The sequence below is a fragment of the Carassius auratus genome, chromosome 27 (assembly GCF_003368295.1).
Source record: "Carassius auratus strain Wakin chromosome 27, ASM336829v1, whole genome shotgun sequence".
NCBI classification, from domain to species: domain Eukaryota; kingdom Metazoa; phylum Chordata; class Actinopteri; order Cypriniformes; family Cyprinidae; genus Carassius; species Carassius auratus.
The window spans coordinates 18590415-18605901 of NC_039269.1; the positions used below are offsets into that span (position 1 = coordinate 18590415).

General features: G+C 41.2%; 1 protein-coding gene and 1 long non-coding RNA gene across 22 annotated transcripts in view; both read right to left on the minus strand.

Moving 5' to 3' along the window:
- dlg1b (discs large MAGUK scaffold protein 1b) overlaps positions 1–15487 on the minus strand; it is a 149273-nt gene that overhangs the window by 88189 nt on the left and 45597 nt on the right. The window lies entirely within an intron of this gene.
- On the minus strand, positions 814–5212 carry LOC113045747 (uncharacterized). 4 transcript variants are annotated; one of them, XR_003276026.1, is made up of 5 exons: positions 3593–5212; positions 3423–3489; positions 3258–3331; positions 1899–1970; positions 814–1593 (listed from the first exon to the last, which is right to left on the minus strand). It is a non-coding gene; the product is annotated as an uncharacterized LOC113045747 (long non-coding RNA). The 4 variants fall into 4 exon arrangements; XR_003276027.1 differs by having other exon boundaries at positions 1719–1970; XR_003276024.1 differs by lacking the exon at positions 1899–1970.

Consider the following 15487-nt stretch of genomic DNA (forward strand, 5'->3'; position numbering starts at 1 on the left):
TTAATGGCATTGCTGGAACGGAGAAGACTTTTCAGCAGTGGCGTAAGGTCTGGGTGCAGAATGGGGTCCCGCCGAGCAGGGGGGTGGGGGGTTTTGGGGTGGACTTTTAATTGAAACGAGGGAATGAATTTCCCTGCAATTTCCCTTGTCCGACAGTATATCAGAATTCTCAGCCATAGTCAAACTGGAGTCACTGTCTATTTTTCTCTCTCTTCCCAATTTCACAGCTGCTGTTGCAGTCATTAAAATAGTTCGGTTTTGATTTTTAATGGCAAAGTGCCAATATTTATTTTCGTTTCTTTAAATTGATTTAGAGATAGGTTTGGAACATTCAATTTTTGTTAAATTCAAGGTTTTGTTTTTTAAAGGAACAACCAAGCGGCCAGTGGCAGACAGTGAGTTGGGCATACACAGCAAAATTTCAAGTGTTAATTCAACTCTACCAGAGTTAAAATCAACTTTGAAAAAGTGTGCATATTGTCCCAATCTTTTCACATTTACATTAACACTCTTCAAAGAGTTACATGTTTAACACTATGAATGAGTTATATGTACATGGTATGGAGTTAAAAAACAATTCTGGTCCACACCACAGAGTGTTAATATATCTTAACACCAGAGTAAAAAGTTACAATTTAACACCTTTAAGATAGATTTTAACTCTTGATATTTTTAACTCCAGTGTAGTTAGCATTACAAAAACTCTCCTGCACAGCAAAAAAGCCAGTGAACAATTAACTCAATTCAAGTCAAATTCAACACTCCTGGAATGTATATATGACAATAAATAAATTAATCCACACATCAATACATGTTTACATTTATTTATTTAAACTGAAACATTGTAACTTTATCCCTGCACCAAAATGTCTTCACATTCAGTGTTTTCAATACATGTAAACAACATGTTCTTACAAAATTAACACAATGTTAAAGCAAATCAGTGTAAAGGCACAAAATACATATTCTTATTTGGTCCATATGTATTCTGAATTTCAATAAGTTTATCCACCTTTTTCCTGACGTAAAAATGGGTGTCGCCATTTGTAAATTCTATGGGTTTAGCTTCTGGGCTCATTTGTTATGTTATCTATATTAAGAACACACTTGTTTGTACTGCAAACAGTTTTACCATTTACTGCACGTTGTTATTCACCTCGTTATAGCGGCTAATGAAACCGAAGTCTCACCCATAGGCTTACTTCCGCATTGAGGAAAAAGGTGGATAGTGCTTAGATTTATCTGCTTAAAACACAGCATCTCATTCATTACCATCAACCATGAATGCCGGGCCGTACTTATCTGATGTGTGGCTTGGTGCAAAGTAGGGAGTGTTCCCAGGCGGGGGGATCATTCAGTCCATTTACCCCTCAAGTGTGGAGTCCGGTGAGACTGCACCAATTACACCCCCATAAGGACGGCCCTGGCAGAATGTATGTTACTGATCACTGAAAAAAGTCTGTGCCAATGGCGTTTGGACCTTCTTGGAGAAAGTAGTCTCTTTCTTTTTTCCAGGGACGACAAGACATTGTTCTCTGCATTTTCCAGCTAAGCAAGAAATCCACTCCTACTTGCAGCATCACAAAAGTGCTCCTGTAAAATGGGGGGGGGGGAGTGCAGGATAATTTCACATCCATTTATCAAGCTATTATTAACAAGTGAAATATCAGGGACAAGTATCAATTACAATGCAATAATAATTTAATCAAAACATTTACCCAAAAATTCTGTCATCATTTTTTTTTTTTTATCTTCCAATGGTTCCAATCCTGTATGACATATATGTCTTACAAGGTGTCTGTGGATCCGCATGAGTATAAGTTCATAACAATTCAGGTGAACAATTTGTTTTAAGGGTTATTTCGCCCCAAAAGATAAAAATGTCATAATTTATTTACCTGACTGTTGATCTCTGTGCATGAGTGTGCGTTCATGACACTCTATTAGCAAAGCAATTCAATCCAACTCAACTAGGAAAAGCACAAAAGTTGTGAACAATCAAGATGAATAAAAACACAAAATAAAATACAATCTATATACAGTACTTTTTTCTCTGAGGTAATTATATCTGTTGCGCTCATTGCAACAGGAAGTGATCACGTTCATCATCTGTCAGCTGTCATTTTGACCGTCATGACAACCGAAGCTCCAGTCCAGAGTCACATTTTAATTAATCTTTTAATGATTTTTTTATTGTGTGCAATTCAGAGTGAACTGAACTAATAGTGTTTCATGAACACACAGTCATTCACAGAGACCAACAATCTAGTCAGAATATTTGTTAAATAATATGAAAAACTTCAGTATGTTTCTAACCAAACCTTATAGATAAATAAATGACAGTACAAGCATACCAAAAAATCATATCTGATCTGAAGTTCATAGGGGTGTAACGATACCCTAATTTCACGATTCTATACATATCACGATACTGAACTCACGATACGATATTATTGCAATACTCCAAGACATATAATAAAAGGTTAAGAAAAAATGTAATGTTGATTAAATGCTGAATTTGATATAACATTGTGGGTGTAAATGAATAGGCTTGGACAATTGGGCACCAGAATAAATATTCATGATTCTGAACCTGAAAATACAGAATTATTTTAGACTAATATGCTTGCACTCTGTCACTGGCTGGTTATATTTAAAATAATGTAGGCCACTTTTTACTGGTAACATAAGACTTATAACATAAGCATTATCAGGACCCACTAATATTCCCCCATTATTATACATTATATTCAACATAATATATTGTAGTTTAATGTAGTACTGACTCTGAAAACTTCAATTTTTAACTTCAATTTAAATTTACATTTTTATTTTGAGTGAACTATCCACGATACAAATTGTCACTATCCACGATACATATTGTTGCATTTTTGTATTGCGATATATTGTAACACGATATATTGTTACACCCCTAGTAGTTCATGCTACCCATGTGTCATACTCCAAGTCTTGTGAGGGCACAAATTCACTTTGAATGGTGAACAATGAAGTATAGAGAGTTTGAGTATATTGAAAAGTTATTTTCAAATATATACAAATTAATATATATGAAAATATATTAATATATGACATATGAAACAAACACATACATTATATATGTGTGTGTGTGAAAAAAATAAATAAAAATCACACAAATCCAATATATTGACACATCAAGGCATGCGCAGCATACAAATATCAATATTAAATAATATTATTTAATGAAATACATGCATTAAATGAAGTAAAACACTTACTTTCTGTGTTTTCCTTGTTAAAACCAACTTCCCCATCTGTTCCGCTTCGAGTAAAAGAATCTAACGTTATCTCTCTGAGGAAAGTGTAGGAGCGCACAACATATTAATGTCGCTATAAATCAATATGTTATAAAATAGATATTTTAAATGAGATAAAACGCTTACCTCTGGTCTCTCCCCTCTCTAAGTTAGTTAACGTTAACCCGTGTCTGTGCTGCACTGCAGTTTAAATCTGTGGGAGACGGTTAGGCTCGTTTAGGCGCGCACAGCATTTAAATATCATCATAAAGTAAAATCATCTTATAAAATACATGTAAACGAGGTAAAACACTTACTTATGGTTCTTCTCCCCATCATGAGAGGAAGAAAATATCCTTCTTGAGAAAAAGTTGTGGAGAGAACAGCACATAAATATCGCTATAAATCAATATAATGTCATTAAACACATATTTTAAATGAGATAAAATCACTTAACTTACTTTCAGAATGCCCTTACAGAAAATAATAGACGTCCTCGTCTGTTCCGCATCGCGAGTGAAAGAAAATGAAATTGAGAAAAGTTTATGCGCACACAGCAAAAAAATATCATTATAAAACGATATGATATTAAAAAACACATTTTATGAGTAAGATTATACACTTTCTTTCGCCGTTTTCCATCCTCATATTTGCCGCATCACAAGCAAAAAAAAAAAGGCTGTTTCAGATGCACACCAGTAAATGTCCCGGATGTGACTATTAACACTCAACAGTGTTAATAAGGGTAACTCTGCGTATTTACACTGCCACAGGGGGCTGTTTACAACAGCAAGTGTAAATCCTTTTTTTTTATGTGTTTGCATTCACAATATCAACAAAACCTTGTGAATTTGTAAAAAGAAGGAAAACAAATGCTCTCTAATGCACTTTCTGTCGTCTGTCTTGAGCAAAACCACCTCACAACAATGAACTTAAACTCAATTTTGATACGCGAATCAGCAAAGAATGCTTCACAATATATTGCTGTATTGATATTTTGAACAGCGCCATTTAAAGCCTTGTTCCATGTGCCCCTTTTATACTTTGAGCAGCTGCCCCTCCAAAGGACTCTGCACGGCCCTGCTCAGAGGGAGTGTCAGCCACATTAAAAAAGTTAACCGGTTAAGTCATTTGTTGATTATTGGAGATAATAATAAACGTTTCAAACGTTTCAGTTCGATTTGGTGAACTGGTTGAAGAAGAAGATCTAGTTACACTGAGTGATTCGTTCGTGAACCGGATAAAATGAAAAAATATATTTAAAACATTAATTTCATAATAATATTTCCCCCCATTTTAAATTCTTATTATCCAATGAAAGGTTAGATTAAAAAATCAAAAGGATTAACAGTGCGGAATACTTTACACAGCCTTCTTTAATCATATTTACCAATGATGCTGATATTTCTGACCATGACTGTACAAATAGCCTATATGGCAGCATTTAAGTGCCACGTTGAATAAATTAACATCATAATATAAGAATAAAGTCAAAATTACAATGATAAATCATGTTATTTTGCGTAAGGTTAAAGGGGTCATATGATGCTTTTTTAAAGATCATTATTTTGTGTATTTGGTTTAACAGAATATGTTGACATGCTGCAATGTTAAAAAAACACATTATATTTAAAATACTGTACATTACTGTAGGTCCTCTATGCCCTGCCTCTCTTAAACGCATAGTTTTCTACAAAGTCCCTCTTTCCGACAAGAGTAGTCTGCTCTGATTGGCCAACTGCCCCATTGCATTGTGACTGGCCAATCACCACAAGCACTCATCTGAAATGTAACACCCTTTTCCATAATCATGGAATAAGCTTCAACTTTCAAAATAAATGACCTTAGTTTTATTAGTTTTAAATGACCTTAGTTTCATCAATTCAAGCCTGAAAGGGGAACAGAGCAACAGACAGTTGATGTGTTTGCAGTACACAAGCCACAGACGGTTAAGACAGCAGTCTCCACTGTTTGACTGTCTCTCTCTCTCTCACACACACACACACAACGCGCAAAACTCTGCATTTGAGTTCTGTTGTAAGTAATCTTAAAGATTCCTAAATGCAGCTACTTTCGGAAGGCCAAATAAAGTGATTTTGCTTTCACCTAGATACACACAGCATCTCCTAGACATGGCTGCTTCAACACTAACTGCGGTTACTGAAACCATGCCTTCTTTCTTTGTGTGAACATTTGGGCGGCATTACGCAAATATATCCACATAGTGAAGTAGACATGTGTGGGCCTGTTGGAATGAGGGGTTTTGGGGGGCATTGAGGAGTCTTGCTACACCACAGATTTTCAGGTTAATAAAAACTTAAGGAATTTTCCTGAACTTTATCATGCTAGTGTAAATAACAAATTCATGAACATATAAAATTACACTGCAATATTTCATTCACAACAGAGTGTTTCACATCCTGTAAAGACTTACAAGTGCAGAATTCAAAAGTGACAACTCTACAGGATACAGGAGCATACAGGAGAGATATCCAGACACCCCACAGAGAAAGTGTTTTGGCAGATTTCAAGCATGTCCCCAACAGATGCAGCCCCACCATTAGTCACCTCACACACATTTTAACACTGAGCCGACTGTGTAAAAGCAGCCTTAATATAGCTCATACAGTAGATTGTCCTGAAATGCAGTGTAAGAAGAAATATTTGATACGCACAGTGATAACTAGTCCTTCCCTTCAGAAGCGGCGTCCGTACTAGTACATGCTGCAGTTTCACAAAAGATTTTGGATCAAAATAAACTAAAAGAACAATGGGAAATAATTTTAACAAAATAGTGCTAGTGTTGGTGTTCATGTTCAAGCAGGAACTTGGCTGGGCGGGGGGCAAATTACTCAGAAATAGCCCACATTTCTTCTGACTTGCAAGATGAATGCTGACTTTACCAAGTCATAAGCCCCTTTCACACTGCACGTCGGACCCGCAATATTCCCGTAACATTGCCTGGTCGCCTTCTGTGTGAAAGCAACCACGTCCCGGAATTGATTACCGAATCGAACCCGGGTCGGGGACATAGTAACATTGCGGTAATCGATCCGGAACGAGCGCTGTGTGAACAAAAGCCAGATCTAATTCCGTATCGAAGTGATGACACGCGTTATCGCGCGACTTTTTTACCGGCTGTTTTGAAGGAAGATCAACATTCGCGACGAAAACATATGTGCAAACTGTAATGAAGCAGAGATCAGTTAGTTCCTCACTTTCCGCGCTGACGCCGAGATCGTTTGCTTGCTTCAGTTAAAGTATAACGTGCCAAGCGTTGTCGACTCGTACATTACACGTCACGCGCTGATGTCACGTGTCGTTACGGGATCTTCAAGGGTTGTGTGTGAAAGCACGCACATATACCGGGTCATCACTGGCAGTGTGAAAGTGCCAAATCTAGCGACCAGGGAACAATTACAGGAACACTTTACTCCTGTATTTGCCGGAATGGCAGTGTGAAAGGGGCTATATACTCATGCGTCGGAATCTTAGTCTTAATATTTTTTTAACTTTTTAACCTCCAAAGTAACATCAGTGTCTCTGGATTAAATATACAATATTGAGATTCAGAAATGTGAAAAGCACATGTTGTATTTGCAAACAGTATAATAAAAAATTATATTATAACAAATCATACCGATTATAAGAATAAGATGTCTAACAACTATGCAAGTGTTGCATCAACACACAAGGCACTTAGCTTTGTTGCTCATAATGAGACTGAATTAGCTTTGTGCATTTAGAAGGTGCACTATGTAGAAATTTTCAATTGCTGTTTGCAAACACAACAGTCAAACTCATAATGAGATTGTATTAGCTTTGCGCATTTAGAAGGTGCACTAATATGTAGAAATTTTCAATTGCTGTTTGCAAACACTTCTTTCAAACTCATAATGAGATTGAATTAGCTTTGTGCCTTTAGAAGGTGCACTGATATGTAGAAATTGTCAAGTGCTTTTTGCAAACACAACATTCAAACCAGGCCCATGTACCCAATTATAGGTCTCTGTGGAATAAAAAGGGTTTCCCAAGTATTGGTCTTTTTCAAACCTGGGACCTCATTTATAAAACTCTGTAGATTTCATCCTATAAGTGTACTGTGGCGAGTGGGGCGGGGCCGAAAGCCGCCCCACTCGCCACATGTACGTATGCTCAAAAGCTAACTTTGCATACACACAAAAGTTTTCAGATTTAAAATACCTTGCATAGACCAGAACCTGCGCGAAAATTCCTTTATAAATCGAAGTCAGGTTCTCCACCCCGCCTCCTCCCCAAAATCACCATATATGGAGCGTACAACACCTTGGTTTGTACTAGGGATGTCAAATTTCGATTATTTCCATGATCGATCGTCGTTTAAATTAACGATCAATTAATCGATTAATCGTTAACCATAATACTGCAAAATGCGTCTATTGCAGGCACGCAGTCAGCGGTATGACAGAATGTGCAAAAGCCACACACACACACAAAACGCTTTCTCACTTGAATTAAAGAGGTTTTAGTCTGAATAAAATGCTAGTAGCAGGATTATAAAATGAATAGATGCGATTATGATCATTTGATAAAATGAAGAGAGCGCGCCATACTTTTGAGGTCATTTTACTTTGTTGACAGTTTCCAATCCCGCACGGAGAACGCTGAACGCGCCTCTTTAAATGGTTTTGTGGTGCTCGTTGTTGTATTTTAAAGCACAATTGCAATGTTTTCAACTGACATTATTGTATAAAATTATCCGAAATGTGGAGCGCGTGTGACTGCGCTGCACATTAAGTGAACTACATCGGCGCTGCTGCACCAAAACACAGTTGCTCACATTAATTTGATCCTGCTGGATTCTGTCCTAGAAAATGTCAGATTTTTAAAAATCCGGCATACAGCGCATTAGATCGTGACAGTGCATGCGTGCACACGAGGATGAGCGAGCGCGGCTTTGGCTAGATTTATTTGGAGGTTATTGCTCATGTCTCATTCGGCACAAATCGAAATGTTTCCATATTCGCAATGTATTTGAATGTTAAACTATTATTTATAATGTAAACTAGGCTTGTACTTAACACGCATTCGCATATAGACGGAAAAGATGATCCTCTTCATAGGAGCAAAAACGTCCTTGGCATAACAGCAGAGTGGACCGGTATACTACGGTCTATTTAAACTGACCAGTGTAACCTTTTAATGTTTAGTTGACATTTTATTTTGATAATGAACAGACTGCGATGTAAGTTTGAATCGCTAGAATATACGTGTGCAGCAGGCTCCGGGGCGATCGAAACAGCTGAGACATTAAAAAAAATATATATATTTTCCGCAAAAGTGTTTACTTTCATTTGTGCACACTCACAATAAAAACAGAAGATTTGTGCTCTTTTAAAATAAAGCAAACAAACAGAATGCGTTGTCATCCTTTTTTTTTTTTTTTTTTGTGAACTTATGGAGCGCCCACACTTCTGTTTTAAAACCGTTAATCTTAATTAGCCTATTTAAGTCGGATATATTTCGCATAGCCTATTTAAAAAAAAAAAAAAAAAAAAAACATGAAAACAAATTGTTATTTTTATGTTGGGCCTATTACTTAGTAGGCTATAAATTTTCCTTAAAGCATCCCATTTTGTCCCAGGGCTTAGAACCTGTGCCCTAGTCAGGTCCATGCAGAAACTTGTGAACGATGCTCGGCGTCACCGTTTAGTGACAGCAGTGAATGCTCCAGGAATGTGTCGGTCACAGCGCCTATTAATCGCTGTTTAATAGGTTATTTATTTAATTATTTATTTAGAAATGATAAGATCTGATTATGACAAGTGTGGTATAAAAGCTTTGTTTATTAGAGGAATAATAGGTTAACTGGAAAATGTTAGATGGCGACCATGCTTTTGGACCCCATAGTCTTCATTTACGCGGCTTTGTTCTGGTTTGCCGGTTGGGTCACGAATTTCCACAAATTCAGTATATTTAGGCATTGTTTCTTTTCCTAAATCTTCATAGTCTAACCCTCTAATTTCCCAGGTTTATTTTATTATCTTTCGCTTTTAATAACTGTTTTCGCATCTCTTACTGTGGTAAACATGGGAAGGGAAATTAAAGATTTCATGAATTAAGAATTCGTTCGATTTATTAATTTGTTCCCTTATTTCACTTAAATCATGGGTTATTTAGGGAACAAAATTAATGAAACATGGACAATTGCCACATTAATAATTCGTAGGAATGAATTAACAAGTTGTAGGAATGAATAGACTACCTGTCCTGTCACTGTGTCCCGCAGCCCTGCAAAGCGCACGATATAAAACAGTTATCTGATGAAATGATTAGTAACTACATTTCTATTGCATTTAATGTTGAAGAACTTTTATGTTGTTTCTATTTTAATGTACTTTAAAGTTTAAATCACATTAAAAGCTTAATTTGTACATTGTGAATGAATGATTATGCTTTTATATATCGTCACCGTCACTCACAGCCGCTCGCACGTGTTGAGTGCGCATGAGCCGCACGCAGCCCAACATTGAATCGGTTAACCGACCATCGATAGCCTTAATCGATTGCATCTCTTATCGACAATTAATCGATCATCGATTAATCGTTGACATCCCTAGTTTGTACACATGGGTCATAATTTGTGTGCAGATTTTCCCATCAAGATTGTTTTTATAAATTCCACCTTTTGTGCAGGAAGTGGTGTACGCTTCTTCCAGGGCTGGTTATGTGCGTACACAACGGTTATAAATGAGGCCCATGGACAGGAGTCCTTTTTTTTTTTTTTTTACAAACCAAATCAACAAGCCGGAAGCCCAAAGAGGCCATGCATTATTATTTTCTTTCTTGTTTTCTGATTATTGCAACCATTTTTTTATGCCTGGGACATGAGAATAAAAAATAATGCTACACATCTTTGGGATTTCTATTAAACTGGGGAAAATGCATTCCTAAATTCTATAAAGACATTGAAACATTTAACTTTTTTTTATAATCTTTTCCAGCGATTGCAATTAAAGATAAGGTCAGACAAATGAAATGTGTAAATGATATATAGTTTAAAAACATTAGCTATATTGTGAAAATTTTGCCTTACAGGTGTTTTATAATAGTTGATGACCTTAAAAATACCGTATTTTCCTGACTATAAATCACACTTTTTTTTCATAGTTTGGCTGGTCCTGCGACTTATAGTCAGGTGCGACTTATCAAAATTAATTTGACATGAATCCAGAGAAATGAACCAAGAGAAAACATTACCATCTATAGCTGCGAGAGGGTGCTATATGATGCTCAGTGCTCCTGTAGCCTACCACTGAAAATCCAGTGATTTAATGAAGTGGAATAAGATCGCGGGAGCTTAGTGAACTTGCTTAACGTTACCAGTAACTGTTGGACTCGCTGGCTTATGTTAATTTTAGCCTATTCAGCCTCCCGGGTATGTTCTTTATGCTATTGTGTAGCTAACTGGTAATGTGTTATGTTAACATACCGGGCATGCCTGTGTACTATTGTGTACCGTTAGCTGAATAACTTGCCTTTCCAGATTACCAATGTCTGTTCTTGGTCTTGGATTTTGTTAAATAAATTAAGTTAATATTTCAGTTAACAGTTTTCAGTTGTTTTCAGTGGTATGCTACAGGAGCACTGAGCAGCATAGAGCACTCTCTCGCGGCTGGTAATGTTAGATGGTAATGTTTTCTCTCCAGTTCTTGGTTCTGAATAAATGCGACGTTTTTTTTTTGGACTGATGCAACTTATAGTCCGAAAAATACGGTAAATGAACAGTGCAGAACACAACCAATGTTCTTGTGAGAAACAAAAAAAAAAAAAAAAAAAAAAAAAAAAAAACATAATATTTTTATTAAACCTCTCACAGTTGATTTAAATCTGATTTAAAATCTAATCTCAGCTTTAAATCTGGTTTAAAATGCGATATTAGGTTATTTATAACATTAGTACTGTAGGTGTATTATACTTTTTTTATATCAACAACATATGTACATACAGAAGCACTTAATTGCACTGGTGTATCTTACTTTACACTATTTTGCTGTGTAAGCTTTATATTTATTACTGCTATTTAACTGACATTGTAACATGCATTAATATAAAGAAAATGTGACCTGAAATTCTGACTCAGAAAACTTTAAATAGGATTTTAAATAGGATGAACGACAAACAAATTTACCAATTTATGGAAGAGGATTAGGTGTGTGGCCCTAATCCTCTTCCATAAATCAGTAAATTTGTGGAATATTAAAATGTTATTATTGCATCCTGTTAATGTATAACAATACTGAGGTGCAAATAGTATCTGCCACTATTTTTAAGTATAAACAGCATCTAAATAACTACTATTTACACTTTGTGGAAACTGGGGCGGGACCGAGAGCCGTGGGAATGGAGCGAGGCCGGTGGAGTGATTGGAAATGAACGACACCTGCGACACTCACCGGTCTCGTGTCCCACGGAGGAGATGGAAGGATATAAAACAGGAGCGACGACAGTGAAGGACGAGAGAGAACCAGGCCTGGGATTTATTTTGTGTTTTGATTTTGTTTGTGCATGGCAATCGTCCGTGAGGAACGTAAAGTAGAACTTGCATACACGTTAGAAAAGGCAGAAGTAAACGTCAGTTCTTTATAAAACTATTCTTTTTATTTTACCTTAAAATTATATCGACTGAATTTGATTTAAAAATCACCTGCTGTGGCACACTGAAAAAAGTGTTTAATTCATCCAATTAAAAAAATTATGGTAATGATTCTCTAATGATCCTCTCCTTGAACTGTCACCTTATCGTGGTGGAGAGGTTTGAGTACCCGAATGATCCTGGGAGCTATGTTGTCTGGGGCTATATGCTCCTGGTAGGGTCTCCCAAGGCAAACAGGTCTTTGGTGACGGGCCAGACTAAGAACAGTTCATAAAACCCCTTATGGCAAAATTAAAATCAAGGACCGTGACGTCGCCCGGCATGGCGCAGCCGGGGCCCCACCCTGGAGCCAGGCCCGGGGTTGGGGCCCGTATGCGAGCGCCTGGTGGCCGGGCCTTCCCCCATGGGGTCCGGCCGGGCTTAGCCCGAAGGAGTGACGTGGGGCCGCCCTCCTGTGGGCTCACCACCTGCAGGAGGGAGCGTAAGGGGCCGGTGCATAGAGGATCGGGCAACAGTCGAAGGCGAGACCCCCGACGACCCGATCTCTGGACACGGAATCTGGCTTTAGGGACGTGGAATGTCACCTCTTTGGCGGGGAAGGAGCCTGAGCTTGTGCGGGAGGTAGAGAGGTACCGACTAGAGATAGTCGGGCTCACCTCAACGCACAGCTTGGGCTCTGGAACCACACTTCTTGAGAGAGGCTGGACTCTCTACCACTCTGGAGTTGCCCATGGTGAGAGGCGGAGGGCTGGAGTGGGTTTGCTAATAGCCCCCCAGCTCAGCCGCCATGTGTTGGAGTTTACCCCGGTGAACGAGAGGGTCGCTTCCCTGCGCCTTCGAGTCGGGGATAGGTCTCTCACTGTCGTTTGTGCCTATGGGCCGAACGGCAGTGCGGACTACCCGGCCTTCTTGGAGTCTCTGGGAGGGGTGCTGGAAAGTGCTCCGACTGGAGACTCCGTCGTTCTACTGGGGGACTTCAACGCTCACGTGGGCAGTGACAGTGACACCTGGAGGGGCGTGATTGGGAGGAACGGCCCCCCTGACCTGAATCCGAGCGGTGTTCTGTTATTGGATTTCTGTGCTAACCACGGTTTGTCCATAACGAACACCATGTTCAAGCATAAGGGTGTCCACCAGTGCACGTGGCACCAGGACACCCTTGGCCGGAGGTCGATGATCGACTTTGTGGTCGTGTCATCAGACCTTCGGCCATATGTCTTGGACACTCGGGTGAAGAGAGGGGCGGAGCTGTCAACTGATCACCACCTGGTGGTGAGTTGGATCCGATGGCGGGGGAGGAAGCTGGACAGACTCGGCAGCCCCAAACGTACTGTGAGGGTCTGTTGGGAACGTTTGGCCGAGCCCCCTATCAGAGAGATCTTCAACTCCCACCTCCGGCAGAGCTTCGACCGGATCCCGAGGGAGTCTGGAGATATTGAGTCCGAGTGGACCATGTTCTCCACCTCCATTGTCGCTGCGGCTGCTCGGAGCTGTGGCCGTAAGGTCTCCGGTGCCTGTCGAGGCGGCAATCCCCGAACCCGGTGGTGGACACCGGAAGTAAGGGATGCTGTCAAGCTGAAGAAGGAGTCCTATCGGGCCTGGATGGCTTGTGGGACTCCGGAGGCAGCTGACAGGTACCGGCAGGCCAAGCGGACTGCAGCCCGGGTAGTCGTGGAGGCAAAAACTCGGGCCTGGGAGGAGTTCGGTGAGGCCATGGAGAAGGACTATCGGTTGGCCTCGAAGAGATTCTGGCAAACTGTTCGACGCCTCAGGAGGGGGAAGCAGTGCCCTACCAACACTGTTTACAGTAGAGATGGGCACCTGTTGACCTCAACTGGGGATATCGTCGGGCGGTGGAAGGAATACTTCGAGGATCTTCTCAATCCCACCGACTTGTGTTCCGTTGAGGAAGCAGTGGCTGGGGACTCGGGGGGGCACTCGTCCATCACCCGGGCTGAAGTCATCGAGGTAGTTAAAAAGCTCCTCGGTGGCAAGGCACCGGGGGTGGACGAGATCCGCCCCGAGTACCTCAAGTCTCTGGATGTTGTGGGGCTGTCTTGGCTGGCACGCCTCTGCAACATCGCATGGCGGTTGGGGACAGTACCTCTGGACTGGCAGACCGGGGTGGTGGTCCCTCTTTTCAAGAAGGGGGACCGGAGAGTGTGTTCCAACTATAGGGGGATCACACTTCTCAGCCTCCCTGGAAAAGTCTATGCCAGGGTACTGGAGAGGAGAATTCGGCCGATAGTGGAACCTCGGATCCAGGAGGAACAGTGTGGTTTTCGTCCCGGTCGTGGAACACTGGACCAGCTCTATACCCTTTCCAGGGTGCTGGAGGGTTCATGGGAGTTTGCCCAACCAGTCCACATGTGTTTTGTGGACTTGGAGAAGGCATTCGACCGTGTTCCTCGCGACATCCTGTGGAGGGTGCTCCGGGAGTATGGGGTCGGCGGCTCCCTACTTAGGGCTGTTCGGTCCCTGTACGACCGGAGCAAGAGCTTGGTTCGCATTGCCGGCAGTAAGTCAGACCTGTTCCCGGTGCATGTTGGACTCCGGCAGGGCTGCCCTTTGTCACCGGTTCTGTTCATAATTTTTATGGACAGAATTTCTAGGCGCAGCCAAGGGCCGGAGAGTGTCCGGTTTGGGGACCATACGATTTCGTCGCTGCTTTTTGCGGATGATGTTGTCGTGTTGGCATCCTCAGACCAGGACCTTCAGTGTGCATTGGGACGGTTTGCAGCCGAGTGTGAATCGGCTGGGATGAGAATCAGCACCTCCAAGTCCGAGGCCATGGTTCTCAGTCGGAAAAGGGTGGATTGCCCACTTCAGGTTGGTGGAGAGTTCCTGCCTCAAGTGGAGGAGTTCAGGTATCTTGGAGTCTTGTTCACGAGTGAGGGAAGGATGGAACGTGAGATTGACAGACGGATCGGTGCAGCTTCTGCAGTAATGCGGTCGCTGTACCGGTCTGTCGTGGTGAAGAAGGAGCTGAGCTGTAAGGCAAAGCTCTCGATTTACCGGTCAATCTACGTTCCTACTCTCACCTATGGTCATGAGCTGTGGGTCATGACCGAAAGGACAAGATCCCGGATACAGGCGGCCGAAATGAGCTTTCTCCGTCGGGTGGCTGGGCGCTCCCTTAGAGATAGGGTGAGAAGCTCGGTCACTCGGGAGGAGCTCAGAGTAGAGCCGTTGCTCCTCCACATCGAGAGGAGCCAGCTGAGGTGGCTCGGGCATCTATTTCGGATGCCTCCTGGACGCCTTCCCAGGGAGGTGTTCCAGGCACGTCTCACCGGGAGGAGGCCCCGGGGAAGACCTAGGACACGCTGGAGGGACTATGTCTCCCGGCTGGACTGGGAACGCCTCTGGGTCCCCCCGGAAGAGCTGGAGGAAGTGGCTAGAGAGAGGGAAGTCTGGGCGTCTCTGCTTAGACTGTTGCCCCCGCGACCCGGCCCCGGATAAGCGGAAGATGATGGATGGATGGATGGTAATGATTCACATCTATATTTTTAAGTTGAGTCAATAGTAATTTATTTTTCATTGGCTCAAGTAAAAAAAAGATGTGAATAATTAGCCTATC